Source organism: Passer domesticus, chromosome 1 (genome assembly GCF_036417665.1).
Source record: "Passer domesticus isolate bPasDom1 chromosome 1, bPasDom1.hap1, whole genome shotgun sequence".
NCBI classification, from domain to species: domain Eukaryota; kingdom Metazoa; phylum Chordata; class Aves; order Passeriformes; family Passeridae; genus Passer; species Passer domesticus.
Window position 1 is genome coordinate 95,585,299 of NC_087474.1, and position 6,159 is coordinate 95,591,457.

General features: G+C 38.7%; 1 long non-coding RNA gene across 2 annotated transcripts in view; it reads right to left on the bottom strand.

Moving 5' to 3' along the window:
- Positions 1-6,159, bottom strand: part of LOC135306290 (uncharacterized) — an 81,057-nt gene that overhangs the window by 74,447 nt on the left and 451 nt on the right. The window lies entirely within an intron of this gene.

The following is a 6,159-nucleotide window of genomic DNA, read 5'->3' on the forward strand; positions in this document are numbered from 1 at the left end:
CACTGAGCAGAAATTAGTTGGCAGCTATGTATGTGTGTGCCAGCTACAATCTATTACTTCCTCAAGATGAACAGTCCGAATACTGTTTGTTCAGTGTTTAGTTAGTTTTTAAAAGAAAACCAAGGCTTAGCCAAGTTTTCATCCCATAAAAAAAAAAAAAAAAAAAAAAAACCAAAACAAAACAAGAATGTACATAATATTCTCGTTACCTTTCTGTAACAGGCACTCACAGCCTGCATTGGTAGTTGTGGCTGTAGTCCAGAAATTGCTCCTACAGTTTAACAACCACCCAGCTCCATGGAGAACTGATATTCAATTTTGTTTTAGCCCACCCTGTCAGATTCTGAACTTATAGCTAGAGTAATTGCTGTTCCAAATTGAGAATTAATCTTATTTTCCCAAGATATCGACTCTACTTTTTTCTCCCCAGCTCCCACATCTCTCTGGCACACAAGAACTCTGCAATTCAAAAAATTTTATTAAATGGGCTCTAGGGTTTGTTTTGTGGAAGTGGATCTAAAGGGTGGAGTAAAAGATATTTAGAAAATTGTTAGCTTCCACTTCCTTTTAGAAGTCACAGGGCCATAACAAATAATCTTGAGACCTCAGTACATAAAACCCAGTGACAGGACCAGTGCTCCAGGACAATGATACACATCTTTGTAAGACAGGACAAGCCACAGGAAATCAACCTTCTGCCAAAGGATATGTAATAAATATATTTTTACAGGGTTTCAGAGAAGCAAGTAAAGCACAAAGAAAGTGTCAATGCAACATTCTGTTCAGCTCTGGAAAGCAAAAGTTGACCAGTTAAAAATATAATGTTTCCAGAATAATGATGTGTACTGGAGTGCCCCACTTTCAGCTGGAAGAATACCCATTTAAGAGCTCACCCTGGGTGTTGTGCCCTCATCAGTGCTTGTTTACAGAGTTCAGTAGTCATAATAGTTAATGGAAGAAAACAACATTTTTCAGAAATGTTTGAGATTATTTCCCCAAATAACTGCCTCCACTCTGGGGAGGATGCCATGTATTGCTGCCCACTAGAAAGGCCTCTGGCACCTCTGCTCATGGCACCTACAGCAATGGGGTAGTGGGCCTTGCATCTCCCTCTGCAATGGTATCCCACATTTTCCCACTCAGAGAAATGACATGTTGCCAAAGACACTTCCAGCATATTGGAGACTGAAACAAGACACCAATCTAAAGACTTTTGCAAGGTTGTTTTCAGAACAAACAGGCCACACCTACAGACCTGTATATGCTGCAAGTCTGTGTGTAAGCACTGCTCCAGCCACCACTCTACACCTTGCCACAAAGTGAAGCTACTGTTCAAGGCACAGTGCTGGAAAACCTGCTGGCTACCAGAATCCCTAACCTTGGAACCAAACTTTAGTGATTGATATTCTCTACAGGCCCTCACACATGAGAGTGAAACCCCAGCCTGTTACCTTAGTTATGTCAGCTTGAGTGATGGAAGCCTGGGACAGCTAGACATGGAACACATCCTGCTTTCTCCTAAAACTGCAGCCTGTGAGTATGAAAGTTGATCCATGTTTGAATAAGGATGACAGAAGTAACCTTTCCTCTTACTTTCCACATTCAAGTATACAACTTCAACATTCTTTGAGAAGTTACTGGCACTGTCCCAAGAGCACAGCTCATCACCTCAGAGCCAATGGTGTGTGTTTTACCTGCCAGTGAGGGCTCAATTCTATTTCCATTTAGGCCAAGTAGTGGCATGTGGATGCAATATGTTTCTCTGTCTCAAAACTAACTCATCATTGCACTTTGCAGTAGTTAGCACACTGGGTGGAGACCAGACCTGCATGGACCATGAAGATTAAACTCATTTCTGTTTCTAAGAAAATTCTTTAAACTTCCACCTCTCACGTATTTGGGCATGCTTGCACATTTATGTATGACAGTCACTTTTTCTAGTTAATATTCTTCCACAGCACTACCAAAAGGACATCTCTCACCAGCACTACATCCACAATGTTAAATAAAAAGGGACAAGTGGTGTGCGAGAGAATTATCATTAGTGCAAGAAGGATATCAGCTTCTGATTTTTAGACCATTTCAGGCACTGAGCTGCACAATAGCTGGCAGCCAAATCAGGAGTGCTACTTGAGGGCTTTCACTTAAATAAAAAGGTCCTCAAGAGTTTTGAAAGTCGCCCCCAACAGCACCAGAGAAGTACAGATGAGATCTGAGCAGCCAGAACCAAAAAAGAAAGGCCATAAGAGGATAAAACAGTACGAAAATACATCCAATAAAGAAATACACTGCAGGTTGCAGGATCACCTTACCTGCAAAATCACTGCAGGCAGTTTTTTAAAAAATCATAGAGCCACCAAACCCATGTCAAGTGCTGTTTCCTCCATAAGATCAATAAAAGACAGGTCACAGCATTGCACATACACTCACTTCCCTTTCCAGAAAGTTAGATTTAATAGGAGAAAACAACAAACAAACAAACAAACAAAACAAAAAAAAAACCCCACCTGTAGATTGCAAAGAAAATTTCTAAGAGCTGCCACATTTTATCTGAATTTATTTCTATGGTCCTTAACCATGAGTTAGACTATCAGCCAACCCGGCAATGATCTTTATTTAGCCTAAAATATTCCTGGAAGAATGGAATATATGGTGGTGGCTTTGCTTTTAGTTTTTAATCTATCAGTTAAGCTGCAAGATGGCTGTGAAAACTGAGAAGTTACATTTCAGCTTACAGGTACAAATTGCTTAAACATGTCACAACACTTTCAGTACATTTTTAAGGGCTCTCAGGTAGGCATCATTTAGAGATGAAGTTGTTCTCTAAATTCCCTTCAACCAAAAGCAAGAATGTGGGGGAAAGTCACATGGCTTCAGGGGTGATTGGTGAGTGGTTATCTAAGGGTTGTTTCAGTTGAATTGCAAAAGCTTAGGCTTGAATTTACACATGATAATTGAGAAAGTAAACAATATTGATTGCAGCTCAGTATCTTCTTTCCATCAAAGGCCAGAGAGAAGCAAGACTTGAAACATTCTAACCAAGTCAATTTCATGTAATCACCCTTGAGATGTGACTTTACTATCATGCTTCTGTCACGATAGTGGGAAAATAAGACTGTCAACCAAAGGCATAGTGTAGAAAAGGTAGTCATGCAATACAGATATTTCTATCACCTCTAGTTACAGCACTCATGCACACAATTTTTAACAGCCACATTATCTCATCAGCCCCCTAATCCTCCCCAGAAATGTCACAAATAATTTTAGAAACAGTAGAAAAATATCCACAGAGATAATTTTCAAAAATTGATGCCTCACTGTCAAATTTGCCAAGCCTCAGAAATATATACTCTTTCATACACCTTAAAATATGTATAATAAGTCAGTAATCTGTGTCCCTCATTCTGACCTTGGGAGGAAGCCAGTAGTGTCACAGAGCATTATTTTTAGGACAATTAAGCCTTACATAAATGTATGTAAGCAACTTTCTTATGGAGCAAGTATTTCTGTCTTTTCTCTTTTTTTCTAAGGAAAAGGAAGCAGAAAATTTAAGCCAAATTTCTCAGAGAAAGTTGAAACAAAGTCTTCCCTGATCATGGCAAATTTCTTGTCTAAATAAAGTACCCTAATCTAAATCCAGCGTGAAGAAATAAATAAACAGCTTTTGAGTTATCCACCATGTAAGGAGATATACAAGAGTGAAGGTGAAATTGATACCAATTTCTTTAGTGTTCTTGAAACCTTTTGATAATGATCCTCACAGAAGCTTTATTTGGAAAGCTCAGTCCATCAAACCTCCTCTCATTAGCTCACAGTATGGCAAAAAAAGCAGGAGACTAACAGAAACCAAGCAAATAAAACTGAACTTGAGCCAAGTCACAGTAAATCACAACAGGGTGGTTGCAGGCACAAGAAGTAGTTGATATACTTATTAGTGACTCACAAAGAACACCAAAATACATTTTTGGTGACATTAATGTGTTTTAGTTGTTAAACACTATAAGAAGCTTTGGGGAAAAAAACCCTCCAAGTTAAATTAAAGAACTGAGCCCAGAAAAACTTGCTTTTGAATACATTTATAGTAAATAAAGCACTAACAAAGAACATGCATTCTTTCCACATGTGTTAGTACATACAGTTGGAATCAAATGGCAATATTCAAGAGTTGACTGAGATAGCAGTCGTAGGTCAAGAAGGACATTTCAGTAGGAACCATGGAAAAATTTGCAGCAGTTGAGCACAAGCTCAGCCTGAAAGACGCTGGGATGCTTGGGTTGGATAAATGCAGCATCAGAAACAGTGATGTGAGCAAGGAAAGGGTTGTCACAAAACATGTTTGGAGGGTTTGTCATAGTGAGCTAATCCTCACTAGGAGGATGAGGTAAAACATGGGAGTAAATGGCAAAGGTGAACAAGTGCTGATTTCAACATTTACGGGCTCACTGAATTAGAACGGGTCCATACCTACATGGAACACACAGGGGAAGGGGCAATGAACAGTCTGAGGAAGTATGCCAGGGGAAAATGAAGCCTCTGACTGAGCACTGTAAGGTCTGAGCTTCAGGAATGATGCTTGCATTGGGAGCTGCTGGTGTGTTCAACACGAGATAAGAATGTGTTGTGAGAAACACATTAGGGCTTTACAAACATTCAAGACAAAACAAGCAAGAGAAAAGCAAGTCACTCACTGTAATCTGGAGTCCCAAGAGCTGCCACAAAGTCAGGTAAATTATAGATTATACTATGTGCAACTTGCAGAGGAAACAGCAGTTATTAAAAAAAAAAACCCAAAAAAACAACAAAACAAAAAAAATAACCCAAACCCAAATAAGAAAACACCCAGACAACTAGAGTATCCTCTAAAGTTCCCATCAAAAGGGACATGTCCCATCTAAAGGGACATGTGATAACCCAAGATGGAAAATAGAGCACCCTAAGACTCTAATAGGTAAAAAAAAACCCCAAAAAAACCCCCAAAAAAGTGCAGTATATTAATCTTTTAACTTTGTTATCAAAGAGAAGAAAGGAAAGCCTAAATGTTTCATGAAAAAGCATACAAGCCATGTACAGACTGTCTGTAAGATGGCAATTAATTTAATAACTGCTCCCTATAACACTTGACTTTATTAATTTCAATGTTATTCATAATTTCTCATTTTTATCACTTCTAAGCATACTTCTAAGACTTTTTTCCTTTGTTTTCAGTTGATGTTAAAAAAAAACCAAACAACCACTGTGACATAATAATCACAAGAATGGGTAACAATGCCTGCCATAGGAATGGAAGAAGTGTAATTGCTTGAGCTATATTTTCCCTTATTGACTTTTTACTTTTACCTTCTATCTGTTACATTCTACTTCCATGACTGTCTCTATTTCTGTCAACTCTATTACAGGGCTTTTGTACATACCAGGTATTTTTTATTATAAGGTCACAAAATCAATCTGCTTGTGTGACCTCAGAGAACAGATTCACAAACCCTCAAAGGTTTCACTCATCCCAACCAACTGCTGCCTTTGAAAAGGTGTATAAAATGTCATCTCAAAGCATTCCTCAAGGCATCCAAGTCCTGTGTAAAAATGAAAAATTGAGGCACTGACCACTCATGACTGAGGAGACAATCCTGCAGGCAAGGACTAACCCAAACTCATACACAACCTTTCCTTCTCCCTCTTGTGTCAGCATGTTTTGTATATTCCAAGCTGGATTGAGTGCTTGCTAATGAATTCACAATACCTTCTCTCTCCTCTTTTTCCCAGCATCGACATAGCTGCATCCAGTCCTCTGTGCCTACTGAAATGCACTTAAGTAGAAGAATTGCAAAAGGCAAGTTCTTTTTATCAATATATTTTCTAGTAATAGTCAGTTATGTTGTTGACAAAGATATGAGGCAGCTGCCTCCCTAATAAGATTGGCATATACCTCTACCCAGACTATTCATGCTTAACTCCTGTTTGAAGGTTGACATTTATTCTTTCCCTCCTTCTTCAAAATATATCAAAGGTAGCTGATTTGAAACACATGATCAGTCTTCCTCTTTTCTCTACCTTCCTCCTGAAATATTCAGGAACCTGAAAGTTGAGAGATTCACCATACTGAAACTTGCTGTATACAAAATCTGGTTTTCACTTTACTCAAAAAACATCTGCATGTCACTT